This window comes from Lissotriton helveticus, chromosome 9, assembly GCF_964261635.1.
Source record: "Lissotriton helveticus chromosome 9, aLisHel1.1, whole genome shotgun sequence".
Classification (NCBI taxonomy): Eukaryota; Metazoa; Chordata; class Amphibia; order Caudata; family Salamandridae; genus Lissotriton; species Lissotriton helveticus.
In genome coordinates, this window is record NC_136070.1 from 172,655,279 (window position 1) to 172,668,089 (window position 12,811).

The window sequence follows — 12,811 nt, forward strand, 5'->3', positions numbered from 1 at the left end:
GTGGGGGCCGTTGTGGAGATTAAGCAAGCTATTGCCCAGAGTTGCAGAGTGGGACTCCATGATTGGAATAGGCACCGAGGCGAGAATTATCAGGTCCGTGGAATTTTTTAGCCCAAGACCCGCCGAGGCGGGGAATTGAACCCTGGTCCCGGGCTAGACCTCTGCATCAGGGTCTGCCGCTCTAACCATTGAGCCACACTTCTCCACTCTGAATGATATTTAGGATGATCCAAAACCAGTCTTGCTGCAGCATTCTGGATAAGCTGCAACTTTTCAATTGCTGTCTTAAGTAGAGTGCGTTACAATGATCCGCCCTGGACAAAATTAAGTGCCACCGCCGCGTGTTTACGCATAGGGGGTGAGAAATGGAAATACCTTCCTAAGGGTCTTAATAACCCAAAAACAAGCCGATACTGTCTTATTGACCTGAAGATTAAAGGACAGGTTGTTGTCAACGATGACACCAAGATTCTTTTCTGAGCCAGCAGGGTTGGGACCTTGCCCAAGCATTTCTAGCCACCAGGAGTGGGTCCAAATAGATTGTTGGCTGCCAAAGATTAAAACCTTGGTTTTGTCCCCATTTAGTCGGAGGTAATTAGTTCCCATCCAGGGGGCCGCAGTTAAAATTAGCGGCGAAGGCCTCTCCCATTTGTGATACACAATTATCTGTCTCATATCATTGTAGGATGATGCCGGCAGCCCAAACAATCTAATCTGTTAGGCCAGCGGGGAGACCTATATATTAAACAAGATAGGGCTCATCCCTGAGCCCTGCGGAACCCCCACACAAGGTGGCTATGGGGTGAGAGTAGAATTGGTCCACCACCCGTGTCTGACCGTCCACCACCCGTGTCTGACCTATCAGGAAGGGTGACAGAAGCTTCACAGCTAAGTCTGAGACCCCAATTTTCTGTAGGCGGTCAGTTATCCTGATGGGGGAGATGGTATCGAAGGCCACGGATAGCAGAACCAGCACTGCTGCCAGCCCACCATCACCCATGGTATGGATGTTGTTGATTGCAGATAGTAGTGTAGTCTCAGTCTAATGGTTACTCCTAAATCCATAATCTGAAATGTCCAGCAGATGCTGCTGTTCCAAATAAGTAAACAACTCGACATTTAGATGTTTCTCCAGGATCTTGGCGGGAACAGGTAAGAGAATTAGGCCAATAATTTTTTAATTCAGCGGGTTCTAAGTTGGATTTCTTAAACCGAGGCTAAACAATTGCAGTTTTCCTGCTTTGAGGGTAGCATCCAGAAGAAATGGTTGGATTGAGAGTTGCTGTAAGGTGGAGAATGATATCCCCTCCCAACCTCATCAGTTTGGGAGAGACCGGTTCAAGTGGGGAGGCTGATTTAATCCTTCGAAGAAACTGTTCAGTCAGCTCATTGGATCAAGTGTTAAAAGCAGAAAGACAATTATCCCTCTTCTTAGTCTGTAGGGGACTGGGGGCTGTGAGAAGTCTTTTGAGCAGAAATGAGGGTCTCGGAATTCAGACTGTCCAAGGAAGAGTAAATATCAAAATATTTTGGAATGAAAGGATATGGCCATACAATCACAGAAGACCTGCGAACTGGAGGAAACAGAAGGTATGGATAAAAGATTTATCAGTTTAAATAGATCCCTGGAGGACTTGACTGATTCGATCTTCTGATTGCAGTACATGGATGTATGTAGCTTAATGGCTGCTTTGTATTCTGCCAGCATGGCCTTATGGTTGGCTTTTTCGAGCGGGTCATACTGTTTATGCTAAACGCGTTCTTGGCGGTGACAAGCTTGTCTAAATATTCTCAGCTTCTCTGTCAACCAGGGATAGGTGGGCTTCTTCCTACATACATAGGATTCTTTAAGGGTAGCAAGAGAGTCAATAGCTGCTGAAAGCCATGTTAAATACCCAGGTCAATATCCTTATGGTCAGTCCAAGTTTGATTAAGAGCCCCAAGAAAAGACTCCATGCTTGTACCTTTCCAATTCTTTTTAAACACCTTATTAATGCCCCTTGGGGCAGTTTCATGTGTGGGGGTGGTACAGCATGATGGTCAGACCAAGTGAGAGGAAGAGGTTCATCCACCCTCAGACAATGGACATTAGAGAAAATGCCATCAAGAATGAGTCCTGCATCATGAGTAGCTTACTAATTGTGCAAGACCGCAACATAACATGTCTTTAAAAACCTGTAAGACTTTACAAGAGTCGCTGGCGAAATGAAAGGTTAAATCTCCCAAAAGGGTAATGTTTTGCTTTCCATTATAGGGTTCTATAAGGTGAGCAATCCCCTGGGTAAAAGACTACCTAGGTCCAGATGGCCGATAACCCAAGATTCCAGCAAAAGATTCGGTCCGCGACACTTTTCGAATATAATCCTTCACATGGAGTTGTAGGAATTTATAAAGTTTTATATAGCGTGAACAAGATCACAAAGGATATCGGTGCGCTTTAAAAAAAGGATGGAAGGAAGGAAATAAATGCAATATCAACATCCAATAAGAATACAAAACGGGAGTAATCGCATAATTACAAGACAAATTAATCAAGGAGAATAATACAATAAACCGGTATATAGCGGGCTATGAAAGGGGGGGGGGGGGGGCACACTATGCAGTAAAGAAGAAGTGCATCAAATGATGGTACAATACTTGGAGGATGAATGATTTCGAGCAGGTGAACCTAGCCCAATTAAGGAAAGAATTTGTTCATTAAAAATCTTTTTCTTTTGGCTTCCACTTTGAAAGCAGTCGTCTAGGAGATTCTGCGTACTTCCAGTGGAAGAGTTCCATATCTTTGGGGCAGCACCGGAGAGGGCTCGGTGACAAGTTGTCTTTTTGCTAAGGATGAGTGGTTTCAAGAGGAAAGTGTTAGCGCTTCTTGAGGCTCTACCACCACGGGATAATTCAAGCTTTTGCGCTAGGTACCTGGGCGTTTTGAAATGCAGGTCTTTGTACGCCAGAGCAGCAATCTTCAACTGAATTTGAACTTCGTAGGGCAACCATTTCAGGGATTTTAGGACTGATGATATGTGCTCATTTCGTTTGGTACCTGTGACCAGTCTAGCCGCAGCTGTCAATGATGCCCTTAGAGGAGCCATGGTGTATTTGGGAAGGCCACAGAGCGTAGCGCTGCCGTAGTCTAACCTTGGCAAGACAAGCGATTGGGCCACCTGCTTGAAATCCTTTTGTGGAAGGAATGGTTTGATATTTCGAAGTGTCCTCATCAAATGATTAGCTCCCTTACACACGTTGCTGATATGGTTTTTCATATTCAGGTGCTTGTCTAGGGTGATTCCAAGAGATTTGGCTGAGTCTATGATGAGAGGGGTACAGTTGACAGCAGTGAGGTGATTCAGCCAAGGGTATAGCTTGGGGATGTGGTTTATAGGAGATGATGAGAAGGAATTCAGTTTTGGAGGTGTTGAGCAGGAGATGGTTCTCAGTTAACTAATTTTGAGTAGACGTTAGAGTGGTGTTGAGTGAAATAATGTTATCTGGGATGAGACTGTCAAATAAAGTTGTGTGTCCACATATATATGGAAGAGAATGTTTGTGGAATTTAGTGAATTAGCTAAACATTCCAAGAAAAGGTTGAAGAGGATAGGAGATAGGGTGGACCCCTGGGGGACACCCATGAGTACTGGTTGCCTTGACTCTTTGTGATCTGTGGTGGAGGAAGGACGAGGACCATTGTAACACCTGACCCAAGAAACCCCTCCTGTTCTTCAGTTCTTCAGAATGGATAGGAGGCTGTCTTGATTAACTGTGTTGAATGCGGAGGAAAGGTCAAGGAGGATTAGGAGGCAGGGATCATTTTGGTCAAGCATTTTTAAAATGTCACCCATAACATGCGTGAGAGCCGATTCAGTACTGTCCCTTCCGAAAGTCGGATTGATGTTGGTCTAGGTGTTGGAAATTCTCTATGTGAGCACAAAGTTGGGATCGTACGCATTTTTCTAGTAGTTTGGCTAGGGTAATTTGTACTTATAAAGCGCACTAATACCCCAACTGGGGTGTCCTGGCGCTGTAACGCATACCGCTGTGGAACCCTTCCTGGCTTTTCCCTGTGAAATGTCCACTCTTGGGCACCCCCAAGGTGAAGCCAGGCATCCCAGCGCTGTTGGGGCTGTTGTGGAGATTAAGCAAGCTATTGCCCAGAGTTGCAGAGATTAGAATAGGCACTGAGGCGAGAATTATCAGGTCCGAGGAAATTGAACCCATGACCCGCCGAGGTGGAGATGTTGTAGATAGGGCGGAAATTATTGAGGTCAGCTTTATCTGCGTTTGTTTTTTTTTTTTTTTTGTATAGGTGACACCTGAGCTGCTTTTAGGCAGTCTGGGATTGTGCCTTGTGGTAGAGAAGCGTTTACCATCCTTGTCCAGGTGGGGATGAGTACATTCTTGATGTCTTTGAAGATGGCTGGGGGCAACGGTTCAGTTAAGTGGTTAGATGGGTTTATATTCTGAAGACTCTTGTTGATGTCTTTTTCACTGAATGATGGGGTAAAGGTGCCCCATGATGCATTGCTCTTTGTGTTCAGGCTGATAGGCTTACACTTTTCTAAGAGGTCAAGGAGTGGTGCAGACACGGAGGATGGAATTAGAGGGGAGTTCAATGGTGATGAGTCTTGATTTTTCAGTGAAGAAAGCAAGTTTGTTGCATGAGGGAGGGCTGCCTCCAGAGTTAGAGTGGTTTGGACCTACCACTGATTGCTGTTTGACCAATTTGAAAAGTTTCTTGGGGCTCTTGATTTGTTTGTTGTAGAAGCTCCTAACCTCTCTAAGGAGTTTTAGTTGTTCCAGATGGGAATGGATCTCCAGGAACGTTCAACTGCCCTAAGGTTGTGGCGTTCCGTGTTTAAATTGTCATTGTACCATGGTTTGAATATTTTTGTTGAGCCATTTTTTAAGGTCTCGCTCTCGAGACCTATTGTCGCCGAGTTAGCTCTGAAGGGAGAGAGACCGGGGCACGCGCGGCGTTTCTGGTCTGTGGACCCGCACGTACAGGCACACACACACGCACACACACATCCCCTCCCTCCCCCCCCCCCCACTCACTGGGCTCTTTCCGCGTGTCCCTGTCCCTCCGCAGCGGGTCAGTCTTGGCAGCAGGCAGACTCTGAGCTATGCGTGTCTTCGTCGGCGATCCTCAGCCTCCGTGCACGCTCACGGCGACTGTGTCACCGTGCTGCGTCACCGTGCTGTTTCGCGCCCGGTGATCCTCAGCTTGTTCTCAAAGTGGCGTCTGCAGCTGTCAGTCTGGGAAGGTTCATTGCATCTCACACTAGGTATTTTTCCCTTCTTTGCTTTAGCGTAACACTGCTAATGCTAAGCAGCGAAGGCACCTATTCCAAAAATGTTTTATCACTTTTAGTGTTTGCGTGCCGAACTTCATTCCGTTTCTCTGAACTAATATTACATTTTGTCATGTAAGCATTTATTTGGCGTGCATCTTTTTCAGTCAGGCATTATAATAAGAGTAGGTGACGGGTATTGCGTCGTTCCCAAAAAACAACTGCAGAATACGACCGTGTAAGTGCCATGACATGTACATTCTATGCGCTGCACAATTGCAGGAAGTGACTTAATTCGATATACATAGGGTTTGCTCTCAAACAGATGCGCATATTATTATTATAAACTAGGTGGAGCAGCAGAGGGCCCCGGGTGGGGAGTCGTGACGCGGGGCCGGGCCGGGGCGCGTCACGTGTGCCGACAGGAGGGTTGGTCAGCAGAGCACTTATCCAAACTGAAGTCAGAGCGGGCCGGGCAGGCAGGCACTGCAGTGGAAGCAACCTAATGCACAGGATCTATATGCTGCAGTGCGTTCAGCCTAGGACTTGGAGAAGGCTGGCTCTGACGCTGATTTTCCAGTAGGGACAAGACTCAGTAAGTACTTGGCATCGAGAAATGCTGCGCCGCAGTTTTACGTTGTCCGTATTCAAATGGATTCTTGCTTTTAACTTTCGTCTCTTCTACAAATGGAGCCGTACGAGCTGCCGGTTCCTGTGGATGTTGGACGCTGCGGGGCATTTCTGTTCCCTGCTCTTGCTGGCTGTTATCCGAGAGGCACCGTATACACAAACACAGCGTGGGGGTACCAAACACGTCTGCCCTAGAAATATTTCCCTCCGATAAACAACTCTGTGCTCAGTGCTGTTTGCTGGGATCCCAAATAATATTTGCCTGCTACCTACACTGTGACGTGCGTCTATTTCGCTGCATTTGTGCTAAACCACGACCTGTTGTTTTTCACACTCTTAGTCATTTAAAGATTTTCTCGTGTCAGGCAGTGAGCTGGTTCATGCCGCAGAGCCGTGGCACTCTAGCAGAAAGTTTGGTGTCATGTCAGCACTCAGAGGCTTTTTGCAGGGTGTGGTGAGCTGTGCAGACGGAGCCTTCTGTGCATGTGAAAAGTTCTCCGAGTACCGCCTTGTCCAGTGTGACTCCATGACTTGAGGCCGAGGGTAGTCCCCGCAGAGACATCAGCTGCCTCTGCTCTGGCCGAGCCTGGAAGTGGTCCAAGCTTCTGTCTGACGAGACGGCTGTTCCTGGGAGTGCTAAATGAGATGTGCTTTTGTCTAAGTGGCGCAGAGCTACTGACGCGCTAACTCTAGTCGCTCGTTTTGCCTCTGTTTGTGGCACTCTAGCAGGAAGCGCCGTGTGAGGGGCGGAAGAACGTAAACATTGGTCGTGGTTTACCCACGGTGTGGACTTCTAGGCCTCTTAGTCAGTGGTAGAAATGGGCGGGGACGGAAGGGCATGGCGTGCCCCTACTTCTAAAAGTTATGCCAGTCTGTTCCCCTACTTCTTACCTTCAAATAGCATCATGGGACGGCAAGAATAGTCCTACTTAATAAAAACAATAACTTTTTACTTTCAGCTTTCAGGGGCTGCTCGCACTTCTCTGTTGAACTCCAGAAGCTGCAACAGCCCCTCCCTGAGCTCTCACAGACTGAGGCCCTGCAGCAGCCCCTCCCTGAGCCCTCACAGGCTGAGGGCAGGCCCATTGTCATTCCGATTGAGGCAGCTTATCCCCTTTCAAATGACAATGCGCCCGCCCTCTGCCTTTAGCATGTCATGTGCCAGTGAGATTGGAGTTAGTGATTACAGAGGAGCTTTCCCCGAAAGAGCGCTTCGACACCTCGTTGGCGGTAGTAAGCACTATTTAAATGCAATTACAATACAATACAATAATTGTGTCATGTTACGTGAGAAGGCCTGAAAAAAATGCCTTTTCGGTGTATAGGGTTACTCAAGGAGACGTTTTTTTTTTCACTGCACTGACATTTTGTGCACTGTTCCTCAGGAAGGCAACCCAGTACAATCAAAAGAGACTCAGAAAAACTATTTGTCTCAATCCCCTCTATGCTGACTGTTTGTCTGAGACTGCAATGGCTGCACATCTGATTGAAATTGTTAAGCAGCACAGATCAGTATAGCTTTGTATCTCCTCGCAAAGGGCCTGTGTGCTGGGGAATCTCTCGTTGTGACGCTACAGTGGCTCTCACAATATGATCCCCCTTGACACCCATACAACCAACTTTTCATGACCTTCCATCACTCGCAGCACAATTGGGGCAGGGGTTTAAGTGGGATGAAAAAACTGGGGGGCTCTCAAAGGGATGTGGCCGATATAATTAAGGATGTGGCTTAAAACATTTATGCTAAAAATATGTGCCCAGCGTAATGTGCTGCCCGACTTGTATTTTGCTGCTTCTGGTATTGTCCCACATATATAATACAACAAGTAACATTACACCTACAACAAGCCAGGACTATTGGCTTTGTCAAAGGTTATTGGTTGGAAAAGATAAATATACTACATTCATACAACTATGGCTTTGTTGTATATAATATTGAAAATGCTATAGTTTCCGATTGAGGCTGATTACCCCCTTTCGAACGACAATGCGCCCGCCGTCTGCCTTCAGCATGTCATGTGCCAGTGAGATTGGAGTTAGTGATTACAGAGGAGCTTTCCCCAAACAGAGTACTGTGGGGAATTTGCCACCTTGTGTAATTTGTCAATGTTGTACACAGAGTGAACTGGGCAGGAGCAGTGACGGGGCAGAAGAGAAGACAGGAAAGGAGAGGTAATAGGGCAGGAGAGGTGACTGGGCAGGAGAAGTAATGGGCAAGAGAAGTGACAGGGCAGGAGAAGTGACGGATAGGAGAAGTGGTGGGCAGGAGAGGTGACGTGTCCGGAGCAGTGATGGGACAGGAGAGGTGACAGGAAAGGAGAGGTGACGAGGCAGGAGAAGTGATGGGGCAGGAGAAGTGATGGGGCAGGAGAGGTGATGGGGCAGGAGAAGTGATGGGGCAGGAGAAGTGAAGGGGCAGGAGCGGTGATTAGGAATGGGCAGGAGCGGTAACCGGCAGGAGCAGTGAACGGATAGGGGCAGTGAACGGATAAGAGCAGTGAACGGGGCAGGAGAAGTGATGGGACAAGAGAAGTGATGGGGCTGGAGCGGTGATCGGGCAGGAGTGCTCACCGAACAGGAGCGGTGAACGGGCAGGAACAGTGAACGGCAGGAGCTGTGATGGGGCAAGAAAAGTGACGGGCCAGGAGCAGTGACGGGGCACAAGAGGCAACAGGAAAGGAGAGGTGACTGGGCAGGAGAGGTAACTGGGCAGGAGAGGTGACCGGGCAGGAGAAGTGACGGGGCAGGAGAGGTGACGGGGCAGGAGAGGTGACGGGGCAGGAGAGGTGACGGGGCAGGAGAGGTGAAAGGACAGGAGCAGTGAACGGGGCAGGAGCACTGAACGAGACAGGAGGAGTGACGGGCCAGGAGAAGTGACGGGCCAGGAGAAGTGACGGGGAATGAGAAGTGACGGGGAAGGAGAGGCAACAGGAGAGGTGACCAGGCAGGAGTAATACAAAAGGGGGTGGTGATGGACGGAGCATCTGAATCACTCACACCCAGTCAAAAGATCTGGGTATAATCCATCACCGTCCTTTAGGCCACTCTGCCACCCCAGTTCAGACATGGCTATATGCAAATCAGTCTGACCCTGTGCCTCATGGGAACAGTCTAGCCCGAACTGCCAAGCCATGTCTTCCCTGGACCGGAAACAAGCTTCCGAGGACCGGTTTCTGGCATTCCAGCCGTCTTCAGCCTGGCTTGCTTGAATCCAGTGGCAAAGTGAGCAAGGGACTCACGTCTGAGCATACCCTGCCACACTTATGGCGGCCAAAAGGGGGTGGTGATGGACGGTGCATCTGAATCAATCAAACACTCACACCCAGTCAAAAGATCTGAGTATAATCCATCACCGTTCTTTAGCCCACTCTGCCACGCCAGTTCAGACATGGCTATATGCAAATCAGTCTGACCCTGTGCCTCCTGGGAACAGTCCAGCCCGAACTGCCAAGCCATGTCTTCCCTGGACCGGAAACAAGCTTCCGAGGACCGGTTTCTGGCATTCCAGCCGTCTTCAGCCCGGCTTGCTTGAATCCAGTGGCAAAGTGAGCAAGGGACTCACGTCTGAGCATACCCTGCCACACTTATGGCGGCCAAAAGCGGTACAAAAGGGGGTGGTGATGGACGGAGCATCTGAATCAATCAAACACTCACACCCAGTCAAAAGATCTGGGTATAATCCATCACCGTTCTTTAGCCCACTCTGCCACCCCAGTTCAGACATGGCTATATGCAAATCAGTCTGACCCTGTGCCTCATGGGAACAGTCCAGCTGGAACTGCCAAGCCATGTCTTCCCTGGGCCGGAAACAAGCTTCCGAGGACCGGTTTCTGGCATTCCAGCCGTCTTCAGGCCGACTTGCTTGAATCCAGTGGCAAAGTGAGCAAGGGACTCACGTCTGAGCATACCCTGCCACACTTATGGCGGCCAAAAGCGGTACAAAAGGGGGTGATGATGGACGGAGCATCTGAATCAATCAAACACTCACACCGGTCCATGGAAGACATGGCTTGGCAGTTCGGGCTGGACTGTTCCCATGAGGCACAGGGTCAGACTGATTTGCATATGGCCATGTCTGAAATGGGGTGGCTGAGTGGGCTAAAGAATGGTGATGGATCAAACCCAGATCAGTTGACTGGGGGTGAGTGTTTGATTTGCTCAAACGCTCCGTCCATCATCCCCTTTTGTATCGCTTTGTTCGCCCTAAGTGTGGCAGGGTATGCTCAGACGTGAGTCCCTTGCTCACTTGGCCACTGGATTCAAGATAGCCTGGCTGATGAGGATTATGAATCCGAAACCAGTCCCAGGATGCTTGTTTCCGGTCCATGGAAGACATGGCTTGGCAGTTCGGGCTGGACTGTTCCCATGAGGCACAGGGTCAGACTGATTTGCATATGGCCATGTCTGAAATGGGGTGGCTGAGTGGGCTAAAGAATGGTGATGGATTAAACCCAGATCAGTTGACTGGGGATGAGTGTTTGATTTGCTCAAACGCTCCGTCCATCATCCCCTTTTGTATCGCAGGAGTAGTGACCGGGCAGGAGAAGTGACGGGGCAGGAGAAGTGACGGGCAGGTGACATGACTGGCAGGTGACATGACAGGGCAGGAGAGGAGAGGAGAGGAGAGCTGAGGAGAGGAGAGGAGAGGTGACGAAGCAGGAAAAGTGATGGGGCAGGAGCGGTGATTAGGCATGAGCAAGAGCGGTAACCGGGCAGGAGCGGGGAACGGGGCAGGAGCAGGGAACGGGGCAGGGGCAGGAGCAGTGAACGGGGCAGGAGCAGTGAACGGGACAGGAGCAGTAAACGGGGCAGGAGTAGTGGACGGGGCAAGAGTAGTGAACGGGGCAGAAGTGGCGGGGCAGGAGCAGTGAACGGGGCTGGAGCAGTGAACGGGGCTGGAGCAGTGAACGGGACTGGAGAAGTGAACGGGGCTGGAGCAGTGAACGGGGCTGGAGCAGTGAACGGGGCTGGAGCAGTGAACGGGGCTGGAGCAGTGAACGGGGCTGGAGCAGTGAACGGGGCTGGAGCAGTGAACGGGGCTGGAGCAGTGAACGGGGCAGGAGCAGTGAACGGGGCAGGAGTAGTGAACGGGGCAGAAGTGACGGGGCAGGAGAAGTGACAGGATATGAGAAGTGACGGGACAGGAAAAGGGACAGGGCAGCAGAGGCGACAGGGCAGGAGAGGCGCTAGGGCAGGAGAGGCGCCAGGGAAGGAGAGGCGCCAGGCCAAGGAAGGAGAGGTGCCAGGGAAGGAGAGGCGACGGGCAGGAGAAGTGACGGGCAGGAGAAGTGATGGGGCAGGAGAGGTGACGGGGCAGGAGAGGTGACTGGGCAGGAGAGGTGACGGGGCAGGAGAGGTGACAAGGCAGGAGAGGTGACAAGGCAGGAGAGGTGACGGGGCAGAAGCAGTGATTAGGCATGAGCAGGAGCAGTGACCGGGCAGGAGCGGTCAACGGACAGGAGCGGTCAACAGACAGGAGCGGTCAACAGACAGGAGCGGTCAACGGGGCAGGAGCATTGAACAGGGCAGGAGCATTGAACAGGGCAGGAGCATTGAACAGGGCAGGAGCATTGAACAGGGCAGGAGCAGTGAACAGGGCAGGAGCAGTGAACAGGGCAGGAGAAGTGATGGGCCAGGAGAAGTGATTGGACCAGGCGAAGTGACTGGCCAGGAGAAGTGACGGTGGCAGGAGAAGGAAGTGCGCAGGGGAATTGACGAAGCAGGAGTGTTGATCGAGCATGAGCAGGAGTACTGACTGGACAGGAGCAGTGAAAGGGCAGGAGCATGCGTGTCCCAGGGCGACTGGAAGGGTAGGGGGCCAGTTTAGTTTGGGGGGGACCGTTTTTGTACAAGTACAGGAGTTTTAATAACACTGCAAAGTTCTTTGTATATTCAGCAGGTTTTGGTCAACAATACAAGTGCCAAGATAACTTTGGTGATCAATGTACCTGCTGGAGAGAGATGGGAGCATGTTTTGTCTAGTGGCTGTTTTACTCATCTAAGGTAGGGCCAAAGGGAATATGCCTGCTGAAAAGAACATGTACCATGCATATCAAAGAGCAATATTTTATGTGCATAGTTCAGTGGGTACTGCTTTGTGTTCACTTCCCGAATGAAAGGACACTTGAATACATATGGCCTGGCAGTTCGGGCTGGACTGTTCACATTGGGCGCAGGATCAAGACTGATTTGCACATGGCTAGGTCCAAACTGGAATGGCATGGTGAGCAAAAAACGATGGATTTAAGCCCAGATCTCTGTACTGGGGTGAATGTATGATATTGTTCTGCATTCTGTCCACCAGTTGTTCTTTTTGCTATATTATGGTTGAACAGCTAACTGGCTGACATGAATATGAAGGAGCCTTCGTGGGTTTCCATGAGTCTAGATTCTCCTGAAGAGTCCCTTTCTCTTCTGAGCCCTGCTTAACACATGTGTACATGAGGAGCCCTGTATTCATGACCTCAATGTTTGAGACAAAAAATATCATGGATTTCTGAACAATGAGAGTAAAAGCATTAACACCTTCACCGCGGCAGCAATTCCACAGCGGGGCGGGCGTTCTGATGAGTGGGCAGGGCCGCGTCGGCCAACGGACGTGCGCAGCACTACAAAGGTAGTGCTCGCGACAGCCGTTGGCCGACGGCAGCAACGAAAGGGTTAAGGTAACATGCTGTTCCTGCTTATATTTCACACGCTTTACATAAACCAGTATTCCCTATAAGTGTTTGCTTTTTCCTGAATTAAACCTCTAATAAACATGTTTATCCATTGTTTTAATTAAACAATGTTATAAGCTGTAACTGGTGAGTGAAATGCTAAACGTACTAAAAATTGGTATGTTTTGCTATTTCTAGCCACACCCCTGACTCCGCCCACTGATTCAATCTTCGGTTATT